General features: G+C 45.1%; 1 protein-coding gene and 1 long non-coding RNA gene across 3 annotated transcripts in view; one reads left to right on the top strand and one right to left on the bottom strand.

Moving 5' to 3' along the window:
* Positions 1–12,277, top strand: part of LOC111848730 (interferon-induced very large GTPase 1-like) — a 35,064-nt gene that overhangs the window by 13,070 nt on the left and 9,717 nt on the right. The window lies entirely within an intron of this gene.
* Positions 2,719–10,399, bottom strand: LOC140577675 (uncharacterized). Its single transcript, XR_011981826.1, has 2 exons — positions 9,799–10,399; positions 2,719–3,929 (listed from the first exon to the last, which is right to left on the bottom strand). It is a non-coding gene; the product is annotated as an uncharacterized lncRNA (long non-coding RNA).

Here is a 12,277-nt window from a genome sequence, read left to right as displayed (position 1 = left end):
AAGTCTAAACTTTTCCTTCTCGGGTGAGGCATACTAGTTGTCTGTGACTACAAATGCCTCAGACATTTCAAACCTTAACCAAGTGCAGGTAGCTTTAAGGTAGCATTGAGCTGGAAGAGGTAAGTAGCTCTACTGGAGCTCCATCTAGTGGCTATATGCTGTATTCAAGATACCATAGAATATCTTTTGTTACTTCGTTGCATATTTTACGGAAGTCTGTAGAGGACATGCATAAACTTTTTTTTTCTTTTCGTTTTCTCGAGATCACGGCTTATTTTTTTCTTGTGATCTCGATATAACCCATGTCATTTTCCCATGATCTCGAGGTTTAGTATTATCCTTATGGACGAATGCATCAGAATTTATTTTGATGGTGGACTGTCCCAATCATAATCATTATCATAATCAGAAGACTTTATTAATCCCGGATGAAATTGCTCACATTGCGACTGCACAATCACATATAAACACGAAGACAAGAACAATATAAAAAATAGGAATGAAGTGTAAAACAAATTATGGCACTGTTAAACATTCTAATAAATAAAATAAAAATAAAATAAGATAGAAAATCTCTGTACAGGAATCTAAAGTACCTTTGTCCAAAAGTTACAGGAAAAGTAAAAGTGTATATTGCACAGTAAAGTAAAAATATATTGCACCAATATCATCCATCCATCCATCCATTATCTCCCGCTTATCCGATGTCGGGTCGCGGGGGCAGCAGTCTCAACAGGGAAACGCAGACTTCCCTCTCCCTGGCCACTTCATCCAGCTTCTCTGGGGGAATCCCGAGGCGTTCCTAGGCCAGCCGAGAAACATAGTCCTTCCAGCGTGTCCTGGGTCTTCCCCGGGGCCTCCGCCCAGTGGGACATGCCCAGAACACCTCACCAGGGAGGCGTCCCGGAGGCATCCTAATCAGATGCCCGAGCCACCTCATCTGACTCCTCTCAATGCGGAGGAGCAGCGGCTCTACTCTGAGTCCCTCCCGAATGACCGAGCTCCTCACCCTATCTCAAAAGACCCCTTATGAAAAAAAACAATATGGAAACACGTTTTCCCTTGCCTGGACGCGGGTCACCGGGACCTCCCCCTGGAGCCAGGCCTGGGGGTGGGGCTCGATGGCAAGTTACCGGGTGATGTTTGAAAGATGTCAGCATAAAAAAATAAGAAAAAACAAGTCATGATCTTGAGATAACGACTTTGGTTATGTCGAGATCACGAGAAAAATAAGTTGTGATCTCGAGATAACGAGTTTTGGTTTTAGTTTATGCATGTCCTCTACAGACTTCCGTAATATTTAGTTCTTAGGCAAATAAACACGTACTAAATAACTTTCCACCATGCTGTATGTGAAACTACATGAAAGGAATGCACTAATCGGCATAAACATTAGCGATTTAAGGATTTAACTTATGAAAGATTTTTGTAGTATATGGTGCACATTAGGACATCGCTTTTTTCTTGCCACTGCTTACGCTCTAAAGAAAACATCCTGTCCTGTGACCACCCTGAGCATTACATCTTCATAATTCTTGTTTAAACCATTTATTTTGTGATGTGGCATGGCTTTCACTGCTGAAGTTTATGTATGATTAGAATACATGTCTTCTCTTAATGTTAGAGTAACTTTGGATAGGCCGCGACTTTGGCTCAGTCTTGTAAGGTAAGCTCGCCCCTTGGAGCTGCTCGCTCCACCGCTTCCTTGGCTTGTGCCGATACTAGCCCGCTGGACGATGCTTCGCATCCTCGCACTCAGTCTCCGACAGTTCCACCCCGGTCCCCTGAGAGGGAGAATATCGGATTTGATGTGAGTTGCCATATTGGACTTGTGCCTATATTTAGAGAAAACAAAGTAGATGCATATTCCCCCATCTTTGAGCGCATCGTGACCACTCTGAATTAGCCCAGGCACCTTTGGTCGCTTTTGCTGCAGTGCAAACTCGTGGGAAAAGCTCAAGAGGTTTGTTCGGCTCTTGGTTTGGAACAGAGCCTCGATTATGATGTTGTAAAGGCTACTGTCTTGAGGGCATACGAGTTAGTGCCTGAAGCTTACCGGCAAACTTCCGGAAGCTTTGTAAATCCACCTCTGAAACCCACGTGGAATTTGCTCGGGAGAAGTCACTCCTCTTTGATAAGTGGTGCACCGCTAGCGGTGTGACTGATTTCGATCAACTCAAGGAGCTGCTTTTGCTTGAGGAGTTTAAAAACTGTGTACCTGACCGTGTGGTTATATATCTGAACGAACAGAAGGTTACGTCTCTTGTGGGTGCCGCTACCCTCGCTGAGTTTGTGTTGACCCATAGAACTGTGTTCACCCCTACTCCTTTGCCCCGCAAGCCCTATCCTAGATCGGTGCCGCCTCCTGAGAAGGCTGCTCCGACAACCCCGCCGGTAGAAATAAGAGAATGTTTCTATTGTCATGAAGTTGGTCACCTCATTTCTGTTTGCCCTGCGGTCCGGCGCATGAATGCTCGCTTGGCTGTTAAAAAGGTACATGTTGCCGATTGTATTGTTGATGTCTCGCTGCCAACCCACACTGTCCAACTCGCCTTCCAACTGTTTGTGTTTACTGGTTTTGTTTCGCTTAATGAGTTTGATGTAAAGTGCCCCGTAACCATTTCGCGTGACACTGGGGCTGCTCAGTCCTTTATACTTGTCGGGGAGAGTGATCAGCTCCCCCGGCTGCCGGCCCACAGAGTATGAGACACGCGCTGATTTACTTGCTGCAAGGGTAACCCCACCTCAGTGTGAGCTACAAAGGTGTGGCCCCTCGACAGAGTTTATTTATACTATAAGGTAAACATACTGATATCAGGTTACATTGTGGGTGTGAACAACATTTGGAATGGGATAGGATGCAATAGGAAAGTGGGAGTGGGAACAGGAACAACAGAGCGTACAGCAGAGGTGGGCTCATCTGCTGCACGTGATGGAAAATTACTGTTAAGCACTTACACTGTTACTACATGGAACAAGTTGTACATTCTTAAGAATACACGTGAGTGATAATATATATACAATTTCAACCCAACAGTCCCTACTGTTTATCATGAACCGTGTATTTTACATCCGACATCCACATCTTGTCTAAACATTTTCTGTGTGCGGCATCACTAAACAACGGTGTCATCATGTTTTTCACCAGCGAGGAACTCTTGTTGGCTCAGGGCAGTGTATGCTACAACAAAAGAATTAACAACCATTCTGCTAATCACAGCTTTACAACATGGTATAATGCAAATGGAAAGAATACAAAGAAAAATCAAACATGTGATAACCATTATTACAACAAATTTGAATAGTCCGAGCCATCCCCCTTGAAATAGCCAATCAAACCAGGATGTGCTAAGGTGAAAGTCCTCGGCCATGGCTTTCCGAAGATCTCTGAGACAGTTCATGGCGTCAGTCATGTTAGGGGAATGGACATTGTCTGGAATGTATGTACAACAAGTATCGTTCAATAAAACACAAACATGTGAGTGGTTAGTTGTAAGAGGTCTCAAATGGGAGCCATCGTGCGTCCACCTGGGGGCGCGGCGAGTGTTATCCGATGCGGACCTCGTCCACAAACCTGCTGACTACAGTCAGGAGGACCAGAAGCCATGTTACAAGGAACCGCTTACAGTGAGCCATTCTAAAAGTGAGTGCAGATCAGTTGGTTTCTTCACCGGGTTGAGACGTCGGCACCCTATTGGTTACCGCGCCTTTGTAGCGGACTTCCACTGCTACTCCGTCGGTTGTACTGGCTCCTGTAGGGGTTTAATGAGCTTGCAGTGACTTCTGTGAATCCACGATGGCCGCTCCGCTATCTTCACGGCTGTCGGGGTCGTGAGGAGCACTTGATACGGCCCGTCCCACCTGGGAGAGCTCCAGTCCTTCCGAAGGAGGACCTTGACGAGAACCCAATTCCCAGGTTTGAGGTTGTCCTGTAATACAGAAGCAGAATTTACTGGCAGACTACTGGGTCTTTGTAATTCTTGAGTGCGCAGCAGTTTGCTCATCCAATCCGCAAGTGTTGTTTCCCTGTGCGCCTTTGTTATGTCACTCATCTCTGTAGCTAGAGGAAAAGGCCTACCATGCACATTTCGAACGGCGTAAGACCTGCTGGGGTTGGCGTAATTCTCATCCACAATTTTACCAGAGATAAGCATTCTGGCCATGGCCTCCCTGTCTCTTCCACTGTTTTTCTTAGCCTAGTTTTTATGGTACCATTGGTTATTTCCACTAATCCTGCACTCTGAGAATGGTATGCGCAATGATTCTTTAGTTTAAACCCTAGCGCTTGAGAGCACAGGTCCATTGTTTGATTTACAAAATGGGTACTGTTATCTGATCTGATGGTTTGGGGAATGCCATATGTAGGGAAATAACTGCCTACCAGACATTTTGCCACCGTTATCGCATCACAGTGTTTTACTGGGTATATTTCGACCCACTTTGAGAATGTATCAATTATTACCAAACAGTACTTTTTTCCCTGTGACCATGACAGCTCTATAAAGCTACCGGAAACTGCCCTCTCTTTGGTCTCAGGTTGCCCTGGGAATTATGCTTACAACAGATAAGGCATGATCTACAAAAGTTTTTTGCATAATCAGAAAAATTTATAGTATAGAAATGTTGATGTATTATATGTACCATCCCTCCTGTTGAGACATGGGTATTCCCGTGTCTCACCAATGCCGCTGTTTTGTATAAATTTTTTGGAAGTACGGGCTTATCATTGATATGGTAGATATCATTAATCTGGATTGCTCCTCTATTGAGCCAGGCTTTTACTTCTGAGAGCGGCGCATGTTTTTGAGAATCACATAGTATATCTGCATCAATCAGTAGGAGATCCGTCATTTTCAATGTAGGTTGTTTCTGTGCTGCTGCCTTTGCTGTTGCATCTGCGAAACTATTTCCTACTGTAGTGAAGGTGGTGTCAGTTTGGTGGGCTTTACATTTACATATTGCAATAGCAGATGGTAGCTGTACAGCGTCTAATAATCGTAATAACAGGTTTGTATGTGCTAGAGAGGTGCCCTGCGATGTTTTAAATCCCCTGTTCTTCCATACTTTGGAGTGATGGTGAACCGCTCCGAACACATATTGGCTATCAGTGTATATTGTCAATGATCTGTCTTTGTGCAATTCACATGCTCTGATGACAGCATACAATTCTGCTGCTTGGGCTGAACATGTCGGGGGAAGTGCATTAGCTTCAAGTACTTTATCAGTTAAAACTACAGCATAGCCGACCTTATTTCTCCCTGTACTGTCTTTTGACGCCGAACCATCAACAAATACAGTTACTGAGTTGGATAATGGCGTTTGAGAAATATCATGTCTTGGTTTTGTTTGTTCCTCTACTGTGGCTTTGCATGAGTGTGGTTCACCATCCATAGCTGATGGAAGAAGAGTACTTGGATTTAAAGGGCCGCATCTCTGCAATGTGATATTTTTTTTGTGAAAGTAAAAATGAAACTAGAGTGAGGTGTCTGGCATGTGTCAGGAAAGGGAGTGGTGTCTGTAACAGTATCAATGAAATTGAGTGTGGAACTTTCAAAGTGAGTGGGTGGCATAACACTAATTCTGCTGACATTGTTACAGCTTCCGCTGCTGCTGCACAGGCCTGTAGGCATTGGGGGAAACCTGCTGCAACCGCATCTAAGCGTTTGGAGTAAAATGCCAATGGTCTGTCTTTAGACCCGAAAGGCTGTGTCAATACGGCTTTCATGTAGCCTTGACTCGCGTCAACACACAGGGTGAAGGGCTGTTTGTAGTCTGGCAGAGCCAATGTGGTGTTAGTTTGCAGCATTAGTTTAAGGTTTGTGAATGCTGCTTCCCCTTCTCTGGTCCACTCAATTTTGTCCCTTAGGGCCATGTCTTTTCCGTATATTAGGGATTGTAAAGGTTGGACCAAGGCTGCATAATCTGGAAACCATGCCCTGCAGTAGTTGCAGAGTCCTAAAAAGGACATCATCTGTTGCTTCGTGTGTGGTTTGGGTGCTTCCTGTATTGCCTTTTTTCTGGATTCTAGCAGTGAACAACCATACTGGGAAAGTCTATGTCCTAGATACACTACTTCAGTCCGGCAGTATTGTAATTTCTGTTTTGATGCCTTATGTCCGGTTTCGTACAGATGCCTTAATACTGTTACAGTAGTGTAGCTTCTTTACAGTGTTGTTCTGTGTCTGAGGCTATCAGTATGTCGTCCACGTATAGTAACACTTGACTATGGGCTGGTGTGGGACATGTGCTCATTGAGTACCTGAGGGCCATGGTATACACATGTGGACTTTCTGAGAACCCTTGTGGGAGTCTGGTATATGTATACTTTTGTCCCCTATAGGTAAAACCAAACAAATGTTGTGACTCTGGATGTAGGGGTACTGAGAAGAACGCATTGCTCAGATCCACTACTGAAAAATATTTTTTGTCTGGTGTCAATGAATTGAGTAGGAGATGGGGGTTTGGGACATCTGGTGCTGCATGTTGCACGATGTCATTGATTGGTCTCAGATCCTGTACCATTCTCCATTTACCCGTATTCGCTTTTTGCACTGGGAAAATAGGGGTATTACACGTGGACTCTGGCACCCCCCTCAGTATCCCTGATGCCAGCATATCTTGCACTACTGGGGCTATGCCTTGTTCAGCTTCAGGCTTTAATGGGTACTGACGTACCACTGGGTGGTGATCTGATCTCAGGGTCACTTTGTAAGGAGGGAACCCTTTAATCAAACCTACATCCGTAGGGGAGTTGGACCACAATCCCTCAGGGATGTGGCTCAGTTCTGGGTCCTCCGTTGCCTCAGCTGATAATAGATCTTATCATTCAGGTTCGTCTAAATGTGTCACAGGTGTGACTGTAATTCTCCATCCGAGGGGGAACCTCCAAACCCCTGTGCTTCTATCATGTTTCCAATCTGAATTTGGGTCTGGCTGATAAGATGCAGAGCTGTGAGAGGCATCTTCCACAAAATACCTGAGATCTTGCCATCTACCCTGGGGTGGCTTTGATAATGACACATGGGGCACCTTTTCCCTAAATAAATTTTGTTGTTTAGGATCCAATAACACTGAGGCTGCAGCGTAGCCAGTCGTGGGATTAACATACAGATACTGCAATGTCACCTGGGGTGGTCCCATAGCGTGAAACTGCCGATCATATCGGTAGTCGGGGCCAGGTGTGGGTTTGTACCACATGGTCACATGAAGGCCATCGTCGGGCATAAATTGGACCTTATCTACTCCCTGCTTTATTCTAGTTTTCCTTAGCAACTCCCGAGCTTGTGGTGTTTGGCCTAGGTCCAGAGACCAATAATACTGCGGAACTGACGATCCATGGACCACTAGAGCTTGCCTGTCTATTATTGCTTTCATGCCTGTGGTCGTGGCAACAATGCTTATGCCCATCCGGACCATAAGGTCTCTTCCTAGTAAGTTTACTGGGCATGACGGGCTCACCAGAACCTGGACCTCACACTCTGTCCCTGTCTCTTCATCTTTTACCGTTATGGGATTAGTTAATTGATGGGTCTCAGATTGCCCTCCGGCCGTTCTCACATATACTGTTGAAGTAGAGAATGTTGCTTTTGGCGGAGTTGTAGTTAATACTGTTCTACAGGCTCCCGTGTCACATAAACAATCATATGTCTCTCCATTTATAATAAACCGCCGCCTAGGCAGTTCTGCAGGCTGTTTAAGCGCTATCAGTTGGCACACCGCTTGAAGGTCAACCTCCTCCTCCTCCCTATCTAGTGGGGGCCCTAGCGGGGGTGGGGGAAGTGGTGCCTGCGGTTTCTCAGCTTGGCGTCACTGATAATTTTCTGTCGAGTTTGGGTTATTTACGCGTTTAGTTCTACACTGCTTAGCTATATGACCTGGTTTTCCACAATTCCAGCATTTGTTATCATACTGAGGCGAGTTTTCTGGCCTACCACCTCTTCCTCGACCTCGACCTCTACCTCCTCGGCCTCTGTAACTTCCCCTGCTCTGGGGGCCTGAATAGACTACTGCGATTGTATCGGCAGAGGCCACGAAGGTCGCTTCTCCCTTTTGTTTCTGTGCCTTTTGTGCGTGCTGGGCGTACTCTATAGCTTGCTGCACTGAGCCTGTATTCTGATGGACCCAATGTTTATCTATATACCGTTTAAGTTCAGGGTTTAGGCCGGCAAGGAATGCCCTTTTTAATTGTTGTTGGTATACTCCGGCCTCATCACTATCTAGGGGAATGCCTGAATTACTTCTGAAAACTGGTCTCAATCTGTCCAGGAAGTCTTCTGGCTCTTCCCATTCTTTCTGTCTGCATTGTGAGATTTTACCGTAATCTGCTCTCCTTGAAAATCTTTCTCTGACTTTTTCTTCTAGCTGCCTTAGGCTGTGTCTCAGGGCGGATGAATCATGCGGGAGGGGTGTTCCGTCGGACGCATGCCCTATGAAATCTCCTGCAACTCTGCCCCATTTGTGATTAAACAGTTGCCTCAGGCACTGGAGCATTTCTCTCCCGTTTAGGTGGAAGCTGCTTTGAAGTTCTAACACCGCTTCCCAAAATTCTCCTACACCTTCCTCAACAGGGGGTATCCCTTTTAAAGCTGCTGACCTATCCTCTGCTGTCCAAGGTCTGTACACTAACATTGTTTCGGGACCTGCTCCGTCCTGCCCCCTATCAGGATTCGCGACTTCCACCATGGGGCATTGGAACTCTGGGGTTGATGCCCCATCTCCGCTACTGGGGTGGAATTTAGTTTTGCATGACTCTAAATCTTTCACTGGATACAGTGAAGGATCCCTGCTTCCGGTCACCATTGGATGGAAAGGAGATTCTGGTGCCAATGACGCTAATGGAGCAGCATGTGGTGTCAGCGTTCTAGGCGCTGCTATCAGCTTGTCTTTTGGTGCTGCTTCCGATGTCAGCTGCGACAGCGGAGGAGCGGTAGGTGTTTTCTGTCTACGTGGGGTCTTTGCTGCACTTTCCTCATCAGGAGTGACTAGTGCTACGGCTGCAAGTTTTTCTTTCCTTTTTCCTTTCTTTTCCTGTCTAGTTGCTTCTCTTAATTTACTTTGTTCCAACCATTTTTCTGACAGCTTGTACTCCTCCTTCCGTCTGTCCAACTTTCCGCTATTTTTAGTGCGCAGCATTTCTAGTTTTAAATCGCTCTGTAACTTGAGAAGGTCTGTCGTATGGAGGCTTCCTCCAAACCCGTGCTTTCTTCTCCACCTTTGATTACTTATAGTCCCTGCTCCTCCTATATATCCTTCCATAAACTTTTCATCTCCCTCTAAGGATGGCTGTTTACTTTGCCCCTTTCCAATCCTTTTACTTGTCTATTGTTATTACTACAAGGGTCCTGAGCAGAAATTCTCTGGCACGAGATTAGGGAGAGGACACTAACACGGCCTTCTACTGCACACTATCTGTGCAGCGGTGTCAGTTTTCAGGGATGGAACCCGTCCTTGATCTCCCAATCACCAGTACGTCTTTCTTCTCAGGCAAAGAAACAACAGGACTGGTAGAATCAGCCTATTATTCTATAAATCACTTAGTCCTCCACATTCACACAAACATTCATACCCGGTTGATTACGGCCAACTCTAGCCTTTGTCAATTAACAGGTCAATTAAATTCTAATTCAACTATTTCCTTTCGGCGAAATATAACCAAATTTAGATTATTTCCTTTCGGCGAAATATAACCAAATTTAGATTATTTCCTTTCGGCGAAATATAACCAAATTTAGACTATTTCCTTTCGGCGAAATATAACCAAACTATTTCCTTTCTGCGGAATATAACCAAACGTCTCACCTCTGGGGTCAGTCACGACGATCGGGGTCCGTCAGGCATCACCAGTCGTCGAGCGCAGTCCTAACCACCGGCCTGGTCACGAATTCCAGGACTTTCTCGACCCGTCTTAGAAGAGCGGCTGTCGACAGACTTCGGTGTCGCTCCTCTCGGCGCCCCAGTGATATCCTCAGGATTCCCGATCCGCACGGATCACTGGTTTGTGAATCCGGCTCGGAGGACCAAGATTTATGTCGGGGAGAGTGATCAGCTCCCCCGGCTGCCGGCCCACAGAGTATGAGACACGTGCTGATTTACTTGCTGCAAGGGTAACCCCACCTCAGTGTGAGCTACAAAGGTGTGGCCCCTCGACAGAGTTTATTTATACTATAAGGTAAACATACTGATATCAGGTTACATTGTGGGTGTGAACAACATTTGGAATGGGATAGGATGCAATGGGAAAGTGGGAGTGGGAACAGGAACAACTGAGCGTACAGCAGAGGTGGGCTCATCTGCTGCACGTGATGGAAAATTACTGTTAAGCACTTACACTGTTACTACATGGAACAAGTTGTACATTCTTAAGAATACACGTGAGTGATAATATATATACAATTTCAACCCAACAATACTTGACAATGTGTTACCTTTTACCGACTCAACTTATTCTGGTTGTGATGTTCTTGTACAAGGTATTGAATTGGGAACTGTGAGAGTGCCTCTTCACCAGGTTTATTTAAAAACAGAAGATTTCTCGGGTTTTGTTAAAGTGGCTATTTGACCTCGTCTCCCTGTTTTGAGAATAACTTTCATTTTGGGAAATGATATCGCGGGTGCCGTAAACCAAAAACTGGGCGAGAGATCGAAACCAAAAGCAAACAAATCAAGGCAAAGGTACAGGTAAGGGCAAAGTGAATAATCATAAACAAATAAACCGAAACCGTTATACACAATCTGAACGATAGTGGTGGCCTTGTGGCACGTTGTAACGACAGCAGTGCACAGGGAGAGGTTGAAGATGACTTTGAGGACATCTGCCAGCTGGTCTGCACATTCTCTGAGCACTCTTCCAGGGATGTTGTCTGGACCAACAGCCTTCGGTGGATTAACTCTGCAAAGAGTTTTCTTCACATCAGCCGTGGTCAGACACAGAACCTGGTCGTTGTGAGGAGGGGTGGAATTCCTCACCATCACGTCATTCTGAGCATCAAAACCAGTTGCAGCCCTTGGATCCCAAAGAGAGTCTCGACAGGTGCTTAAGTTTTCCTTTTATTTGAAGTTTAGAGCAGCGTCAACTCTGTCCGTCTCATCCCATATCTTATAGCATCATGAAAACTATATCAGGACATACACACAAACATTTAACAATCTAGTTCCCACGGATACAAACTTCAATAAACACAAACATTCATATACATAACCATACGTCTCATACATAGATACAAATTACAAATCATAACTATATAAAGAAACGTACCTCGCTGCGCTCACCAAGGAATGCAAATGTATGATATGATAATCCTTTCGTTATGTAAATGAAGTACAAAATTAAAAATAAAACTCATGCGGCTTAAGCACAACCAAAGCAGCTTCCCCCACATTTACGCCTGCAGGCTACTTTTAAAAAGACCTCCGCTTTATGCAAACTACGGTGTCACCCACAGGACAAAATTCAATAGTGCAGGTACACTCAAAATTCGTTCATAAATTCACACACAAACCACACTAAAGCACATACAAAATAAAAAATATTCGTGAATAAATTAGAAAATGAATTAGACATGTTTATATCCTTTTATCAAAACAAAATGACAAAAAAAACATACAAGGACAATTGCGGTCCTTTACACCTTGAATAGAAGTTGTTCAGCGCATCTGGTAGGGAGGTATCACTATCACAGGCAGGTGTTGTCGTCCTGTAGTTGGTGATGGCCTGGATGCCCTGCCACATGCACCGCGTGTTGCCACTGTCCTGGAAATTAATGTGTATTCTCTGGCCATATACAGGCTTTGCTGCTCTGATGGCTTGAGACAGTTTGGATTTTGCTGTTCTCAGGGCTGCCTTGTCACCTGCTCTGAAGGCGGAGCCTCGAGTTTTTAGCAGCTCGCGCACCTCTGCAGTCATCCACAGCTTCTGATTGGAGTGTGGTGTGATCGTCTTGGAGATAGTGACATTGTCAATGCATTTGGTGATGTAGCTGGTCACAGATGATGTGTACTCCTCCAAATTGGTGTTGTCGCCATTTGTTGCAGCCTCCCTGAACATGATCCAGTCATTGTGCTCAAAACAGTCCTGAGAGCAGAGACAGCTCCTGCAGACCAGGTTCTCACCTGTCTCAGGACCGGTTTGGAGCATCTGACGAGCGCTCTGTATGTTGGTATTAGCATCATGGCACACTTTAACCACAAACTTAATGCTTTTTTGTAACAAAAAGAAGAAAAATGTTTAATGTTTTATAACATTTTTTGTAGAATTTGTACAATGATTATGATCTTTTGT

The sequence above is a fragment of the Paramormyrops kingsleyae genome, chromosome 12, assembly GCF_048594095.1.
Source record: "Paramormyrops kingsleyae isolate MSU_618 chromosome 12, PKINGS_0.4, whole genome shotgun sequence".
NCBI lineage: Eukaryota > Metazoa > Chordata > Actinopteri > Osteoglossiformes > Mormyridae > Paramormyrops > Paramormyrops kingsleyae.
The sequence above is the reverse complement of the archived record's forward strand: the minus strand, read 5'-3'. Positions and strand labels throughout refer to the sequence as shown.